Raw genomic sequence first — 18,609 nt, 5'->3', positions numbered from 1 at the left:
GCCTGCTCAGGTCAAGTACAGGACCTGGTGAAGGACGTTCTGAAAAGACACAGATGTCGGAAAGACCAAAGGCCCTGGTTCTCGGCCTTGGAATTCTTTTGTTTTATTTATTTATTAGTTATTTTGTGTAGTACTGAGAATTGAATCCAAGGAGTAGGGAGACATATTCCCATCCTTTTAAAATTTTTATTTTGAGACAGGGTATTGCTAAATTGCTCAGGCTGGCTTTGAATTTGTATTCCTCATGCCTTAGCTTTCCAAGTAGCTGGGATTATAGATGTGCATCACCACACCAGAATATCTTTAGTTTTTACAAGTTTGACTGTAATGTATCTTGGTGTGTGATTTCTCTGAGTTTATCTCGTTTGATGCTTTCTCAAAGTTGATTCTGCAGATTTACATCTTTTGTCAAATTTGGGAAGTTTTTATCATCTGCTTTATTGATTTCTCTTTCAATCTTGTTCTTTTTCTTCTTTTTCCAGTACTCTAATAAGATGAATGGTAGATCTTTTATTATCCAGTTAGTAATTAAGAATCTTCTTAAAAATTCTATTTTCCCTGTTTTCAGGTAGGATGATTTTATCTTTCAGTTCACTAATTTTTCTGTTTCCTCATTGTAATATTGAGGTCATACTTTGAGTTTTAAATTTTGGATTATTGTTTCCTATGTGGAAAATCCATTTTCTTTTTTTATCTTTTATTCGCCAGCTTTTTTATTGGTTTCAAACATATGTACAGGTTTATGTTGAGAATAAGGGTGATAGATAAGATTAGGAACAAAATGACAAGGGTCTAGATGAATCACCAGAGAATATTTAAAAAAGGACAAAAAACAATGAAGTAGAAGCCTTATTTATGGTTCAATATTGTAAATTTTTGATTGAAAAAGTCTACAAAATTTTTTCCATTTTGTTCTCCTTCATAGTCATTACATCCTAACCCATTTCTCACTTCGAGGTAAACAAGAAAAGAATCCATGCTCACATAGCTAGTGAGTGGTCTGTCTCCAAAGTCTGTTCTCTTTCCAACGAGAGAGCAAGGAACTGTGAGGTTAAATATTAGATAAGTGATACCTTTAAAGGTGATCACAGAAGATTTAGGAGAAGGAAGAAAAATGAGAGTAGCTTTAAGCATTTGGGAAGATGGAAAGAAGAATAGATGTTAGAGGTTTTTGGTTTTGCTTTTGCTACCATATGTAGCAAGTGACTAAATTATCAGTTTTGTATTTCACAATGCTATAATGATAATACTTGCATTATGGGATTTTTGAAAGAATACTGTAACCTAATAACTATAAAACATATAGTTAGTGTACATTCACATATGTTCAGAGTTAATTATAGTGTCTTTGAACATGATTACTATAACTTTTATGTTCATCATAAAAGCAAGGTTAGACTCATGAAGATTAATATTTTCTCAACAGTAGAATTCTTTCAAAGTGAAACATGAAAGATTTTGTTTGCATTTGTTTTATAGGCCCCAAATCCCTGGAAAAGCAAACAGGACTTTCATAGTGATGGTTCTTTGCTGCTGTAAAAGATGTAGTGGTGCTGGTGGTGTGTTTGTAGAACTGGGCAGATGTGTTGGAAGTGTTTTTTTTTAACTAGTGTCATTTTACAATTTTTAAGGTTTGATTTCTATATATGTGTTACATAACTAATTTTTTTTATTAAAATGGGAAAAATAAAGCAGAACTATAAACCATAAAAGTTCCCTTTTCCAGATGCCTTCCAGAGAGGGTGGATACTCATTAACCAAAGATTTTTTTTTTCTTTTTTTGAGGTGCTGGAGATCCAACCCAGGTCATGCATACTAGACACTCTACCACGAAGGTACATCTTCAGCCCCAGCAAGGGTGTTTGAGCGCTATTCCTTCCAATGACAGGAAGCCTTTGACTGCCTAAAATGTAGGTGTTTTCTAAAGTAGTCCTCTAGACTTTAATCAGTCACTATCCACAATGTACGTGTGGTCATGAGTCTGTTTAGTCAGAAGTGGCAAACTCTGCCTTTAGTAGAATTGTTTTGTTTGCCTTTTACATCTAGTAGATTACTTTTATTAAGAAGTACATTCAAGGAAAGATTTAGATCAACCCCAAATCTTTATAATAACATTGAAAATATTGTCCTGACATTGTCTAAGGGGCAAATATGACCTACTGCTTGATGAATGCAGAGTAACCTGCTGACTCCCATTGACATCCTCTTAAAGCCAAGGCTACTGTTCAGTTCTCCTTTCATAATAGAGACAGATTGCCCAATATCCTTGTTCAGCTAATAGTTTTGTGCTAATATGTGGAAAGACTCTTCACTGGGCTGCTTACCTATTTTAGCTTGACTTTTGTCCTGATTTGCAAGCCTTGTTTTGGGTTCTAGAGCTAGGGTTGTTGACCTCTTGTCTGTTGATACTTACATGAACTATGCTCTTTGGCCAGGTTTGGTATTTGTTTTCTCTCTGTTCATCAACGGGAAAAGTTCTTTCTAAAGGAAATAGTCTTCTAAATCATTGTTCTTACGAGTTGCCTCTGCAATTATTGCAGCATTAAATTTTATTCTATGTACAATAATGGCAATATCACATGGTATAAAAAAAGCCATTGTTATTGTGATCCAGTTAACCCAGGAAGGATGTGGGATCTCGACCTTTACAATATGTTGGAATTATAAAGGTCATTTCATTTATGTATTATTTTATTGAACAAATTTCATCAATCTTGATCAAAATAAATCACACTTATCCAAAAGCACTGTGTGGCAAATAAATATTCTCCCCTTGTGAGTTAGTCTGGGAAATGAACATTACGAAGAAAGTATTGGAAAAATTTTCTAGCATGGATTGCATTTAATTACAGACTGGGTAGTAAATATCTCATCTTTTAGAAGTAAATGAATCTTTTCAAGTTAATTTTGGCACCAAACAGTATACTGCAGATATTCATTGTAAAATGAGTTAAACAATTTATGATTGGATTTCCAACAACTTCAAAAGCACACATTGCGGGACACTAATTCAATCGCATGCATCCTATGCTATATCAAATGGAATCCAAAATAAACCTTAGGTTAATTAGCTTTTACATGATACATCTTTCTATAGTGCTCAGGGATTGCCATGTTTTTATCAGCAGCTTTTGAGAGTGTGTCTTTATGAATTAAGCATTTTAATATTAAAGTTTGGATTTTACAAATAAAAATTTCACAAGGATTGAGTTTATTTCTAATTGATTAGCCAGTACCACCATCCCTGGGAAAAATTCCTCTTGTCAGTTACTTCTTGGTCACACTTAGTTTGATAAAAATACTACATAGTGTCCTGTACCAAATATTTATGTCTGATTCCTTAAAACTGTAGTAATACTTAAAGGGTTAGCAAAGTAATTGTAAGATTTTTTTTGCTTTAAATTTTATAGACTAATAAATTATCATATTTGTAAGCACTAAAGCAAAAAAAAAAGTAATACAGTATTTGAAGAGCTACTTAAATCCAGGAGAAATAACCATTTTCACCACTAGCAAAATAAAACATGCTAATATGACTATCATATATTTCATACTAATTTCTTTTAGTTCAGGTAGTTTACCAGGAGAATAATTTCTACAGTTTGCTTTGGAATTCAGGAAAATGCTAATTAGGCTAATTATAAAATTCTTGGACTGTGGCTGAGAATGCTATCATTTTATTTTCTTTTAGTATTGATGGTTGCAGAAGTTACTGCTAAGGTTAGTTATTTAACCTGCCCTGAAAGAGATTTGCTTGGAAACATTGGAATTCCTTCATTTTCCTACCACATTCATTTTTTTTTTGTTTTCTATCTTTTGTTAGAACTTCTCACTGTATCTCTTACATTTTTCTATAGGTTTATTTCTCCATACATTTTTTGATTATTTTATTACAATTTTCCTTCTAGTTCATTAACTCTTTTCTCTGCTATGTATAATCTAATTTTATATTCATCATATAGTTTTTTTTTTGTTTTTGTTTTTGGTACTGGGGATTGAACTTGGGACCTTGCACTTGTGAGGCACACAGTGGAACCACTGAACTACATCCCCGGCCCTCATCATATAGTTTTAAATAGCAGTTGTTGTATTTCCCATGTCCAAAATTATGCTTGGTTTTATATTGAATTTCTTTCAGTTTGTCAGAGTTATTAATTTTCTGATCTTTTTGAACATATTAATAAAGGCTTACACATCTATATATAATATTTTCATCATCTGGGCTCCCTGTATCTATAAATCTGCTGTCCCTTATTTCTCTAATTTCTTTAATTATGTTGCCCAGTTACTTTCAAAGTGCTATGCAAGACACATGAAAAAATATGAAAGCCTATATTTTCTTAATTGTGTATTTTCGCTTGGCAAGATCCCTTAGCCAGTGGTTCCACATCATCTCATTCTAATTGTAGAAATTAATACGACATGAGACAGACTTTCTGCTTCTGAGATGGTGGAACCATTTCTAGTTTATACTTCTTTCTAGGCCTTAGCACTTTGGGGTCTTAATTTAAATATGGAGCATTTTATAAGAGGAAGTTTGTTCTTCTAGACTGTAAAGCTTTCAAAATTCTCTGCTCAGCATTTCACCTTCTTTTCAGCAAGAGGCAGAAGTCTCCAGAAAATGGACCCTGGCTGCAAAACCTACTTGTGTAGATTTTATTTCTTCTCCATGATCAGTTTTTGCTTACAGACATTGATAAATTAAAAAAAATCATACCTAAGTCTTAGATTATTTCCCACCCCCTCCTCAAAAGCTTACTTTTTAGAAATGCTTTGATGAAATTTAAAAATTCTGCTTCAGGTCTGGTCATTCTTTGACCACATAATAGCATTGTCTTAATAGACATGCAAGAGCTATATAAACTTTATGAAGCTTTTCTTTTTTCCCCTATTTTAAAATATATTTTAATTACTGGCTCTGTACATTGACATTTCTTTTTTTTTCCATTGAGTTTATTGGTACATTTTAAGTATACAGCACAGTTACATTCATCATTGGGATCTTGTACCTTTACAGGACAGGTCTTGGTTCTCATTTTTTCCCCTTGTCCCTGCCCTCCCTTCACCCCCTGCTCCACTCCCCATTTACAAACACTTTATTTCCATTTTTTCATTTTCTCCTATTTATTTCTTTTCCCTTATTACCTTTCCCCTACCCTTCGCACTTCCCCTATACCTTTAGCCCTTTTCTGCCTATTTCACATTGTCAATTATATCATTAGGATCTAATATACCATTATAATTTTTCACACCAGAGAAACTATTTGGTATTTACACATGTGTGACTTATTTATTTCACTTAGGAGTGTATCTTCAATATGTATCCATTTTCCTATGAATGAATCTAATTTCTTATTCTTTATGGCTGAGTAGTATTCCATTTTATAGAAAAACCACAACTTCTTTATCCAGTCTCAACTGATGAGCAAATGGGCTGTTTCCAAGTTTTAGCTATTACAAACTGTGCGCTATAAACATAGGTGCACATATATCACTGTGATATGATTCTTTTAATTCTTTTGGAAAGATACCCAGCAGAGGGATGGCTGGGTCAAGTGAAACCGCTAGTCCCAGCTCTTTGAGGTATCTCCATATTGATTTCCATAGTGGTTGCACCAGTCTGCACTCCCACCAGCAATGGACAAGCGTTCCTTTCTCTCCACAACCCTGCTAACATTTGTTATTGGTTGATTTCTTGATAGCAGCCATTCTTTGTGTGGTGAGGTGGAATCTCAGTGTTTTCATCTGCATCTCTTGAGTGACCAGTGATATGGAACATTTTTTCATATATTTACTTGCTGCTTTTCCTTGTCTGAGAAATGTCTGTTCATTTTAGATGCCCATTTTTGAATCTGGTCTTTGTATTTGGGGGGGGCTGCTTTTTTTGATTTCTTTATATATTCTAGATAGTAGGCCTTTGTCTGAGGAGCAGCTGGTAAAAATGTTTTTCCACATTGTAGGTTGTCTTTTAGTTCTGTTGATGGTTTCTTTTGCAGCGCAGAAGCTTTTTAATAAGATGGGATCCCAGTTGTTGATTCTTTCTGTTAGTTCCCTTGCCACTGAGGACTTGTTCATAAAGTCTTTTTCTATGCCAGTATCTTCAAGAGTTCTGCCTAATTTATCTTCCAGCAGATTTAGTGACTCTTTTTTTAATATTTAGATTTTTAATCCACTTGGATTTTAGTTTAGTGCATGGTGAAAGATAAGGGTCTAATTTTAATCTTTGGCAGGTTGAAATCCAGTTTTTCCAACACCATTTATTAAAGAGGCTACCTTGCCTCCAGTGAGGATGGTTGGATCCTTTGTCAAAAATGAGGTAGCTGAGTACATCTGGAGTTGCTTTTGTATCTTCCAATCTATTCCACCGATCCTCAGGTCTGTTTCTTTGCCAGTACCATGCTGTTTTTATCATAGTGGCTTTGTAGTATAGTTTCAAATTGGGAATTGTTATACCCACTGCCATGTATCTGTTGCCTAGAATGGCTTTTGCTCTTCTAGGTCTCTATGGTTCCAAATGAATTTTTGGATTCTTTTTTCTAGTTCTGTGAAATACAGTGTTTTAATTTCAATTGGCATTGCATTGAATTTGTATAGCAGTTTTGGTAGTATGGCCATTTTCACTACCTAGGAGCAGGGGATACCTTTCCATTTTCTTATATTCTCTTTGGTCTCTTTTTTCAGAGTGCTGTAGTTTTCAGTGTAGAGGTCTTTTGCTTCTTTTGCTAGATTAATTCCTAGATACTTTACTTTTTTGGGTGCTATTGTGAAAGGAATTGTTTCCTTAATTTCTTGCTCAGTGAGTCTGATATTTGTGTACAAGAAGGCTATTTGAGTGTTGACCTCATATCCAGCTACTCTGCTAAAAGTGTCAATTAAGTCTAGAAGTCTTTTGGTGGAATTTGTTGGGTCTTATGGAGCTTTTCTCTATTCTTATTGATGTTTTGTCAGAGTAAAAATTGAAATTTTATTTTTCTTAGGGATTTAAAAAGATTTGTGAGAAAAGTTCATTCTTACTGATTTTTATTTACTCAATCTACAAAATTTGGTGGAGTTACTAGTTTAGTAGTTAAGTTTACCTTGCCATGGGTAAACTAATGTAAGTAACAAGGAGAAAACAGAAACATTTGGCAAACTTATCTTATCGACATGAAGAGAAACAACAAAGTACTAAAGGAGGGTAGATGTAGATTCAGAGGCCTGAGCTTCAAGTCTTTGCTTGCCTGTTCAATATTTTTGTGATCTTGGGAACATCATCTAATCTCTTTAGATCCTAGTTTTCTCATTTATAAAATGAAGAAATTAAGGAGATTGATTTAGAATCAATATATTTTCTTTAGACATGAAATCCTTTCTAAAAAAAATCTTTTGGAGAGGTTCAAAATTCAAAATATCAAGTTGTCACTTGGGAGAATAGTTCTAGACTCCCCATAGATACCAAAATTTGTAGATGTTTTAATTCTTTGTATAAAAGGCCATAGTGTTTGCCTGTAACCTATCCCATTCTATATATTTAAAATAATCTCTAGACTACTACAGGTGATTGTAGGTATTATATTTATACCCAATATAATGAGATATTACCTAGTAATAATATATTTTACATATATTAATAACTAATGTAGGTATTATATCAATGCCTAATATAATGAAAGTGTTATGTAAATAGTTGATATATTGTATCATTTAGGGGATAATGACAAGAATAAAAAAATCCATAGATATTCATGCAGATAGTACAAATGAAAGTTTTTAAAAAATATTTTTGGTTCATAGTTGGTTAAATTCACAGATGTGAAACCTGAGGATACTGAGGGCCAATGTGTAAACAAATGCCATTCTATGTTGAGTGTGTGTATATCTGGTGGGAATGGCAGGTGTTCCGTTAGCTTTGTTCTCCCATTGCCTTTGGGATGGTTCCTGAGATGTCTCTGTGGAATCTTCAAGGCTCAATGCAATAAATTGTGGGAACAGAAGTTCTGGCTCTGCAGAGCCCCTTCAGGTACTCGCATGTGTTTCTTGGGATGGGGTAAGATCATGAGGGGGACATTCCTTCCTCCCAGTTACTCCTTGGAAAGAAGTATTTCCAAGTATCCTGTTCCTACTCTTTTCTGTGAATCTACTCTATTTCCAGAGTGGGAGTGGCCACTAGAGACCTTGAAGAGAGAAAATAGAGACTCAGGATAGGAAATGATGGAGGAAAGGAAGAACAGATGGAAGAATGAACACTTAATATGAGATAATTCCAGAGCTATCTTTATGGACAATAATTGAAAATACAAGCTTTTTGTCTACTTCAGGACCAACTGTCTGTACAATTGAGGCTGGCAATGCACTTTCAGAAGACATGTCAGAAGCAAGTCAATACAGAGCCAGCTGGACAGACAGTACACAGCTGTGACTGCCTGCTTGACCTTGTCCATTCAATGGCAGAAATTACTCTGTTTACTATGGCATCTGGATATCGAAAAGAGAAAATGCCACTTGGAAGATCTTGCCTGTTGTTATTTGAATATTCAAGATAGTCATGGAGTAAAAAGAAAAATAAAAGGCTGATTGATAGATGTGAGTTGTAGAGAGAAGTGGGGAGAAGCAGCAATATAAGATTTTTTGGGGGTGATGTAGATGATTTTGGCCTAAGTCACTGTTAGACTATGCTAAAATGGTGGGTCCAAGGTGGTAATTGTTGTGATTGCAAGTACAGTCAGTGTTATTATGTATGTTTGTTTGGTAGTAGATTCCTCTGATCTGGATGGATTTCCAAAGGCTAAAATCTAGGATGACTGGTTTCTCCCAAGCAAACTGTTTTGCAACATTTGGAGAAGAGTGAGCACTCCTGAATATTTGATAGCCTTGGGGAGGTGGACACAAGAAATGAAAAAACTGTATGCTTTTCCATCTATATACTGAGCCAATACTAAATAGAAGTTAAAAACAAACCTGTGTAACTAATAGGTATGTCCTCTTTTATCTTATTTTGAAGAAATAGATTATGCAGGAGTCTCTGTCTCATTCTCTTTCACAAAGCCATTAGGTCTGGGACCCAGCAGAAGGTATGGGAAAGTTTAAAAGTTGCCTCCCCACAGGGTGATTGGCTGGTACTAATGTTGCACAGCATCTCCTTCCTAGCAGAAGTGACGTCACTGTGTTCTGATACTCATTAATTAACTGGAAGCACCTGGGTCATTACTTTTAAAGATTTCTAGAGAAAGAAAAGTGAGGATGTCAAGCTGGCTCTGCTTTAAGCACAGATTTTTTTTTTGCAAGAATGATGATTCTTTTTTCTTCTGCAAAGTAAATGAAAAAATAAGCTTGTAAGTATTAGACAAACTCTCATAGGAGAGCTTACCTATGGTGTCCATGGAAATATAATTTTAGGCCTGTTGATGCAAGAATAGCAATTTATCTCCAAGATTTAGGAGGGGTTAGGACAAGAGGCATGCTGAAAGGATTTGTAAATTTAAAACTGGCTTTTAGTATTTGTGTTGTAAGAATTTTAAGCATAAGACATTATTATTTGTGAAATAATTGTTCAAAACTTTCCTCTCATATTTTTCATAAAAATTTACTTATAACTTTGAAGGTTAGGCGGAGTCAGTGGCCTTGAATTGAGTGACCTTCTTGTGGATCAGAGAGTATTAAAATGGTCCAAGTCTGCCATTTAATAAATCACAAGGCTCATTAGTATATTGAAAAAGTCCAAAGTTGTCCCATGCCAAAAAATAGGGCCTGAAATGACCTAGGTAGAGAAGCTCATATTGAAAATTAGCTACATGATTTGCTAATTCCACTGGCTGACCTAGTAGTACCCATTTCATGGTGTTGCTAAAGCCAGTGTGAAATGAAAACATGCTCATGCAGCAGTGGGGATTAATTCTGATTCTATTTTTATTTAGAAATTTACCTGGGAATAGGCATTATAATATATTAAATATATTTAAAATGTACTTTGGGACATTTTTATGAGTATGTTAATTTTTGTAAATTAAATATTTGAGAACTAGCATCACAATTACCATATTTGTAAGTTCAAAATTTTTTCAATTTGTAAATGCAAGGAAATGTTACATAAAAGTAGAGTGAGCAGGGAAGAAAGAGAGGAAGAAAAATATTCTGATCCAGAACTCTTCATTGTAGCTTTTGGGAAAAAATAAAAGGGAAGAATGTAGCTCACATAACAACTGATGGTAGTGTGCAATCTTTAAGGTATGGCATAGAAAGATAGCAAATGATGCATTTTTTTTCCTTCCTGGCAGTGAGACTAAGAACCATGTCTCTGATTAGTCAGGTTTACCAGTTGCTGTTCTTGCAGGTGCAAACTGAGCAAGTTTACTTGCAATGTACAATTAACATGTCCCTGCTAATACCACAAATGGTTATTCGTGATGGCACTTCATAACAGAGGTGTATATTTGTATAGTTCAAAGAACTTCATGAACACTTTTTCCATTTCTTTAGATCTTTAGCCTCCAGATACACCCACACTGCATCTGTACCTACTAAGTCCAAAGAAAATTCAATCAGGATTGTTCATTAACTGACTGAGCATATGAATCTGCCTCTGCCCTGCAGAATGCTGGGTTTGTACCTAGCGAGGCGTACTTCTTGGTGTTCTGGTGGGATCTGCCTAATCATCTCTCCATGCACTCTTTGACTCTGCTCTTGTGCTCCACAAATGTCTCTGAAAGACAACATAGATGGAAAGGCTAAAGTCAGCCCTACCTCCTTGCAAGACTGGTTTTCTGGTGACATCTCCTCACCCTCATCACCTCCCTCTTTATTCACACCACCTGGCCTGGAAAGTTGTGACAATGTGTATTCATGGGAAGAAACCTGAAGGCTCAGAGAGTATGTGAATATGAGAGTCATAACTGCCGAGTCTCTGCATACGCCTCCTCTCCCTTCTTCCCCTCCTCATTCCTTTTTCCCTTCTCCTTCCTCCTTCCCTCTTTCTGCCTCCTCCTCTTCTTTCCTTCTCCTCCTCCTCCTCCTCCTCTTCCCTCTTCTTCATATTAGAGTTGGAACTCAAGGCCTTCTCACTGAGCTACATCACTAACTTTTTATTTTTATCTTTTAAATTTTGAAACAGGCCCTCACTGAGTTAGTAAGGTGCCTCGGCTGTGTGCTTGACTTTGTGACCATCTTGCCTCAGCCTCCTAGAGTGCTGGGATGATGGGCCTGTGCCGCCACCTCCACTACTTCTTATATACGGATAACTTCCATTAAGGAGCACAAAGTATTTTAAAAAGTATTGGTAGAAAGTATAAAATACTGAAATAAATAAGTAGTTTGAGTTCAGAAGGTTGGTTAATAGTTGACCTATAACTGCAGCACTTACTAATTGCTTGCTCTTGTGTTTTATTTTCTTAATCTATAAATTACAGAAAATCTTTTAAATGAGGAGTGATACAGCCTAAATCATGGGGTCAAGAGTGAATAGTGGAAGAGCTGTCATGATCACAAAGATTCAAAAAATTATTAAGCATTATTTATTTAGATGCTTAGGCTGAGGATAGATATAATCAGGAAATACAGAAGATTTAAGATTTTTGAATTTTATGTGAACATTAGGTGGCTGAAATAGTGAGAAGTTTTAAACAGGAACAGGGAGGGACAGGAAGAAAATGGGAACTTTTCTGCTTTGCCTTTTTATGTCTTCCTGACAATTGCGCTCAACACTACCAAGAATGTAGACCACAGAAGAACAGGAGCTCAACGAGAAGTTCTTGTTGATCTTGTTGCACTCTAGTCTGACATGGATAAGAGTTTGTGAGGATGTGAAAGCAACAATAACATGAAAGGTCAGATGAATCACGGCTAGGAGGTCGAGGCCAACATTCTTGGTAGAGTTTTCCAAAAGTGTATAAAGACTCATTCGTATAGGGCTTCTCTCAATGAATCTTTCTTTATTATCCATCCAGAACTTTGTAAATGTTTAACTTTCTTCAGGGTTTAAAACACACTTGTGCAATTTACTTCTAATCATTGGAAAGTGGATTGGTATCTGCAAATAAAAGGTGTGAATTGAAAAAGAATGCACAATACATTTCTTTGTAAGTAGTAATCACAACAGCATGTAAGGAGAAAAGAAAGTGGTTGTAAGAGTGACTCATCCTTCAGTGATACACAGAGGTAGTGTCTAAAGTAACCACAGACATTATTTATTGAACACTTACTATATGCAAGGCATTGTTTGGGTTAAGTGCTTTATTTGTGAATTTTGTTCTCTGCAATATACTGACTAACAAAAGATAAAAATTTAATTGTTTTGAGACTGTTGTTTACCAGTATAGGTATATTATATCAAAGTTTTTAAATTTTTTTGGTGATAAATCCAAAAGTCTTTGAGGAGGGGGGGGATATTATTTGTGAGTTTCAGAACTTTGTGAATAAACACGACTCATGAAACACAATATAAAAGCAACGTTATATTATTACCTTCAGTTTTATTTCAGACATTCCAGTGAAGTAATATGTCTCTTGCTGAGTCAGAACATAGGGAGTTTCCATAATTTTTTCTGCTCAGATTAGCATATCCTACCTTCTCTTTCAAGGAGCACAAATACTTTTAAACAAAAAATTAAAGCAGCCAAGTATAAAATGTTAAAAGGAACCAAGCTTGACTCAATGTCAAATGTTTCTCCTTTTTCAACTCAAGCCATTTTCTGGATGATGTACATGGTAGGAGATATAGATCTAATTACCTTTCAAACTCCAGAGGCTTTGGGGGGATATTTTAGATGTAATCCATAACAGGACTCATCCTGGATCCACCAGGAACCCAAAACTCTTCTTGCAACAAAATCTTGAGTGTATAGCTCAAAGCCATCCTATTGAGGAGCTTATCACAAATCATTTTAGCCACTTCAGGGTTCATTCTTCTGTGTCCATCAACTACAAGGAAACATCTAGTTCCTCAAATGTGGCTGAAAAATACATTCATTATGCCTAAGAACAAAGAGGTGATACATTCCCCAAGATTCCTCTGTCCTGGAAAAATAGGAGAAAGTCCAAAGTTTGACTCTCTCCACAGAGATCTCAAATTCTTTTCCTCTCTCCCTCTCTCTCTCCCCCCTCCTCCCTTATGTGTGCTGTGACTTAAGAAACCACTCTATAAATATTTGGTAGATACAAGTTCTGCATGTGTTGATTTGACTCATAGTGAATTTGGCATCTGATATAGAGCATACTGGTGCTTCAGTAGAAATCAAGGCCAGATAAATTCACCTTTTGTAGCAGCCTGCTTTGCAGTTCCAACAAGCAAGATAAGGAAATAACAAAGTCAAGTGATTCCATTGGTCTTACTAATGGTAATCTCAGAGCCCAGTATCATTCCGGTTATATGTTAAGTACCCACCAAATATGTGTTTATAGTAGAAAGGAAAAAAAAGACAGATAGGTGTTCTTTTATAATCTGGTGCATGTACCCAGATTCCAGTGCTCTTTTCTTCCTGTAGTTTCTGCCAGCTTTGACTGTGGTTTTACTTTTAGCCCCAGTGGTTATGTTTGTCTTGCTTAAGTCTGCTATTTTACTTTTGAGTAAATGATATCTGGTCTCATGTATCACTTAGACTTCAGATTTGTTATAAAACCTGGATTGGGTGTAGGCTTACATTCTTTGAAAATGAAGCCAGCTATATGGGTTAATTTTCTGTTGCTGGGACAAAATACCTGACACGCAAGAGTAAAAGGAAAGAAGATTTATTTTGGCCCATGGTTCCAGTGGTTTCAGTCCATGGTCGGCTGGCTGCAGGGTTGAAACATGGCGGTGGGAGGGCCTGGAGGAGGAAAGCTGTGTGCTTCATGGCAGCTAGGAAGCAACAAAAGTGGGAAGTGTCAGAGAAAGAGAGGGAGGGATGGAAGGAGAAAGAGAAAGGATCTGAGGACAGGACACACCATTCAAAAGCGTGCCTCCAGTCACCTTCCTCCCCAACAGGCTCTGGCTATGAAGTTATCAGTGGATTAATCTGTGATGAAGTCAGTGCCCTTATGATCTAGTCGCCTTTCCAGGCCCCACCTTTGAACATTTCTGCATGGGGGAGCACGGTGTCAGTACATGAGCATTTGAGGAACACTGCATATTTAAACCAAGACACTTGCCTACCTTGTTTTCATTAATCCATCATAGAACCTACCATAAGCCAAGTTCTAAGTAGGCCCTGGTAATTACAAAGCTTCAGAGACAGTCTCTGTTTTGCAACACAAATAAGTGATATAAGCAACAGACACCAAATTCTCTATGAAGATGATGTCATTTGATTCTTAAAATAAGAAGATGTCATTATTATCATTGACGTTTTATAGATAGACTAACTTGTCCAGACTCCCATATGAGTAAAATGTAGCAGGCAGTCAAATTCTTAATTAACCTGCTATACAATTTCATCTACTTAGTCATACTGGATATGTTGAATAACGTCTATTTGCTTCTAGGGTAGACCTGGTAGGCTGTAGTGGGACTGGAAATGGTACTGAGAATGAGAGTTATGTTCCCGACATGAAATACAGACAAGCAGTGTTATGTGATGATAAAAAGCATAGGTTCAAAGTATAGCTTCAATATTTCTAGCTCTATATATGTGTACATGTATCATACTCAGATTTATTAGAGCAAATTAACATATTATATATATTTACTGTATAAACGGTCATGTTTTGACATGTGCATGCATTGTGAAGTTATTAAGTCAACAATTAACGTATGTCACGAATTTATCTTTTTTTTGGTGATGAGAACACAAGATGTACTTTCTTAGCAATTTTCAAGTATATAATACATTGCTTTACACCTGTTATCTTTATAAGCTACTAATCCTACTGAACTAAAACTTTGTACATCTGACCAACATTTTTCCATTACCACTTCTGCCACACACACTATATGTCCTCTATATGCCTTAATTTTTAAACTGTGAAACAAGGATCATAAAAATATATAGTCAGCATTTTAGAGAAAATAAAACAGTGCCTGTAGCAAATTTAACAAAGTATATGACACTTAATACATTTTCAAAAATTTGTAATTTTTATTTTTGAAGTACATTTCTAAAAGTATAATATGTTGAAGATATTCAAGTAGCTTTACTTTCCTTCTGAAAAATCACAAGGTTTTGCTTTTAGCACGAAATCTAGAAGTGAAAAATGTTTAGTTTATTTCTTTTAGAGATGAGGAAAATGATAAAACTTGTATCACGATCATCTGATAATTTGATTTCTAGAAACAAAACCCTTCAGAAATGGTTTTGCTACCCTTAATCCAATATCCTAAAAAGACCTATGAAATTCATGTTATTTCTATGTAATTTGTGAATTAAAAATGAGACAACTGCATCTTCTAATCTGTTCCATTGATCCTGGGGTCTGTTTCTTTACCAGTACCATGCTGTCTTTATCACAGTAGCTTTGTAGTATAGTTTCAAATTGGGGATTGTGATAGCCCCTACCTTGTCTTTGTTGCCTAGAATTACTTTTGCTTTCTTAGATTTCTTCTTGTTTCAAATGAATTTTAGTTTGTTTTCTCAAGGTCTGTGAAGTATACTGTTGGAATTTCAGTGTGGATTGCACTGAGTCTATATAGCAGTTTTGGAAGTATGGCCATATTCACTGTATTGGTTTTTCCTGCCCAGGAACAAGGGATGCCTTTCCATTTTCTGATATCCTCTTTCATCTCTTTTCTCAGAGTGCTGCAGTTTTCAGAGTAGAGGTCTTTGGTTTCTTTTGTTAGATTGATTCTGAGGTATTTCATTTTTCTTGGATGCTATTGTGAAAAAAGTTGTTTCTCCAGTTCCTCTAGCAGTGAATTTGTTGTTTGTGTACAGGGAGGCTATTGAATTTTGTGTGCTGATAACTCCAGACATACTCAGCCACCTCATCTTTGACAGAGGAGCCAAATACCCTCACTAGAGGAAAGAAAGCCTCTTTAATAAGTGGTGTGGGAAAAAATTGGGTTCCAACTTGCCTAAGATTAAAATTAGACCTATATCTCTCACCATGCACTAAACTAAATCAAAATGATTAAAGATCTAAATAATAAAACAGAAACACTAAACCAGTTGGAAGAGGGGTTAGGTAGAACTCTTGAAGATATTGGCATAGGAAAAGACGTTATGAAAAAATCCTCAGTAGCATGTGAACTAGCAGAAGGAATCAACAACTGGGATCTTTTCTTGTTAAAAAGCTTCTGCACAGCAAAAGAAACCATCAACAGTGTGAACAAACAACCAACAATGTGGGAAAAATTTTTTATCAGTGGTTCCTCAGACAAAAGTCTACTATCTAGAATATATAAAGAACTTAAAAAAAATCAGGCCTCCAAAATTTAAAGACCCAATCCAAAAATGGGTATCAGAAATGAACAGATATCTCTCAGACAAAGGAGTAGAAAGCAGATAAACATATGAAAAAATGTTAAAAATAACTGGTCATTCAAGAAAGACAAATGAAAACAGTCAACCAATTACAAATGCTAGTGTAGCTGTGGTGGGAAAGGAACCCTGCTCTAATGCTGGTTGGAGTGCAGACTGTTGCAACCACTGTGGAAATCAGTATGGAGATAAGCTCAAAGAACTAGAATTAGAGGTTCCATTTGACCCAGCTATCCCTCTGCTGGGTATCTTTCCAAAAGAATCAAAAGAATCATACCACAGTGATATATGCACACCCATGTTTATAGCAGCACAGTTTGTAATAGCTAAAACTTGGAAAAAGTCCAATTGTCCATTGACTGGGGACTGGATAAAGAAAATGTGGGGTTTTAAAAAAATAAAATGGAGTACTACTCAGCCATAAACAATGAGAGACTAGAGACATTTATAGCTAAATGGATACACACTGAGGCAATACTCTTAAGTGAGATAAATAGGACACGCATGTGTAAATACTGAATAATTACTCTGGTGTGAGAAACTGAAAGTGTACATAAGATCAAAAGGTATAAAAGATAATGTGAAATCAGAAGAAAAAGTCCAAAGGGGAAGGGAAGAGGGAGAGGTAGGGGAAAGGAAAGAAGGGAAAAGAATCAATATAAGAAAATGAAAAAATGGAAACAAAGCTTTTGTAAATAGGAAGGGATGGAGGGTTTAAAGGGAGGACAGTGGAATGGAGAAAAAAAAAAACCCAAGATATCTTGTGTAAAGGTACAAATTCCCAATAACAAATGTCAGCATATTGTATACCTAAAATGTGCCAATAAAATTAATGAATTAAAAAAATGAGATAGCTGCTTCACAGTGATGTCTCTCTGCATGGGCCCACAGGTGTGCTGATGAAGGCTGATGACCTCTTGGAAGATGTGGAAGACATGCGCGGGATGTGAAAGGCTCTCACACAGTGGACCATAGGCACTTAAAAGACGGGAAGGCAGTAGATGATATGCTCTACTTTGACTTTACATAAAAGCCCATTTTTGGGGACTACTTGGAATTGTGCTTGTGTGTAATCCCCTCATAGTTTAGCATTGTTTTCTTTAGATAAGCACTGGCTAAACAACAGGAGATTATGTCACCAAGATGAATAGAATGCCACTCTATGACATTAAAGGATTCATAACATATGCAAAATCATTCCCAGCAAGGGAACAAAGCTCTGTTATATCTGTTTGGGATTGTATTAACTTCACAAAGAAAAACTCATAGGTTTGCATTTAAAATAAAAATTTTAAAATTTAAATATTTTGTTTTAATTCTGGAAAGAGAAAAATCATTCCAACAGAGGGAAAAAACTTAATTTGTTAGATTCCTACTATCCTACAAGTCCTGTTCATTTTGAAAAGTTCACAGGAGGAAAATTCTTGAAACAAAAACATCATTTTGCCTCTTGTCAGTGAATGTGGCTATGTTTCCAGAAAGTTCTTTTATACTCAAGATATCCTTGCTGAAGCCGAGTGGAGATGTATCTCTGCAATCTTCTTTTTTTATGGCTGAAAAAACAAATTTATTGGAAGGAGAACTTTTTTATTCATTTACACATTAGAAAGTAGAAACAGAGGAAGGGAGGGAGGAGGAAGGGAGGGAGAGAGAGAGAGAGAGAGAAAGTGTGCAAGAGTGCCTCAGAGGAGGAAAGAAAAGGCATAGAAATCAAGCCACTTAATCGCTTCTCCAAGTCCCAAGCTTGAAACTACATGCAGATCTATTTTCAAGCAAATGAATGCAATTTTCCACACCTGCTAATAGAAACAACCCTGACTCATCCATTACCATATACTGTAAGTTCCAGGAAACTCCTTAAGCAATGACAATGATGAAAACAGCTGAGAATTATTTCTGTAGATGGATTTGAGCAAAACAGTTTTCTAAGGCCCTCTGAAGAAAGTAGCTCGCCTTATCTCAAATGTGAAACTGGTCCATTTCATGGACATAGGGTATGAGGTTGAGGTGATTCAAGGTAAGCTGACTAAAAAATACAAACTCAAAATAGTCAACACAATTTTGGAAATAATGCGTGAGGCAAGTTATGCAGAAGTTAAGTTTCTTTCCCCCAACTCATGGAGAGAATGAGTTCCAAAGTAATTAGGTAATTTTTTCTTTTCCCTTGATTTTGGTGGCTTGGCACTGGAAGGTCACACAGATTGCAGAATGCTTTCAGAGCCCATTATAGTCATTAAATAACGAACAT

General features: G+C 35.7%; 1 long non-coding RNA gene across 1 annotated transcript in view; it reads left to right on the top strand.

Annotated features, from left to right (window-relative positions):
* The window catches only part of LOC104872737, a 45,473-nt gene extending 28,127 nt beyond the window's left edge, over nt 1–17,346 (top strand). Inside the window, exons 3-4 of the long non-coding RNA XR_783271.1 lie at nt 1,786–1,910; nt 17,253–17,346. This is a non-coding gene — a long non-coding RNA (uncharacterized LOC104872737). The remainder of the gene's footprint in view (nt 1–1,785; nt 1,911–17,252) is intronic.
* Nucleotides 17,347–18,609: the final 1,263 nt, after the last annotated feature.

The sequence above is a fragment of the Fukomys damarensis genome, unplaced genomic scaffold (genome assembly GCF_012274545.1).
Source record: "Fukomys damarensis isolate Sample0158 unplaced genomic scaffold, DMR_v1.0_HiC HiC_scaffold_33, whole genome shotgun sequence".
NCBI lineage: Eukaryota > Metazoa > Chordata > Mammalia > Rodentia > Bathyergidae > Fukomys > Fukomys damarensis.
Note: the sequence above shows the minus strand (reverse complement) of the source record. Positions and strands in the feature narration are given on the sequence as shown.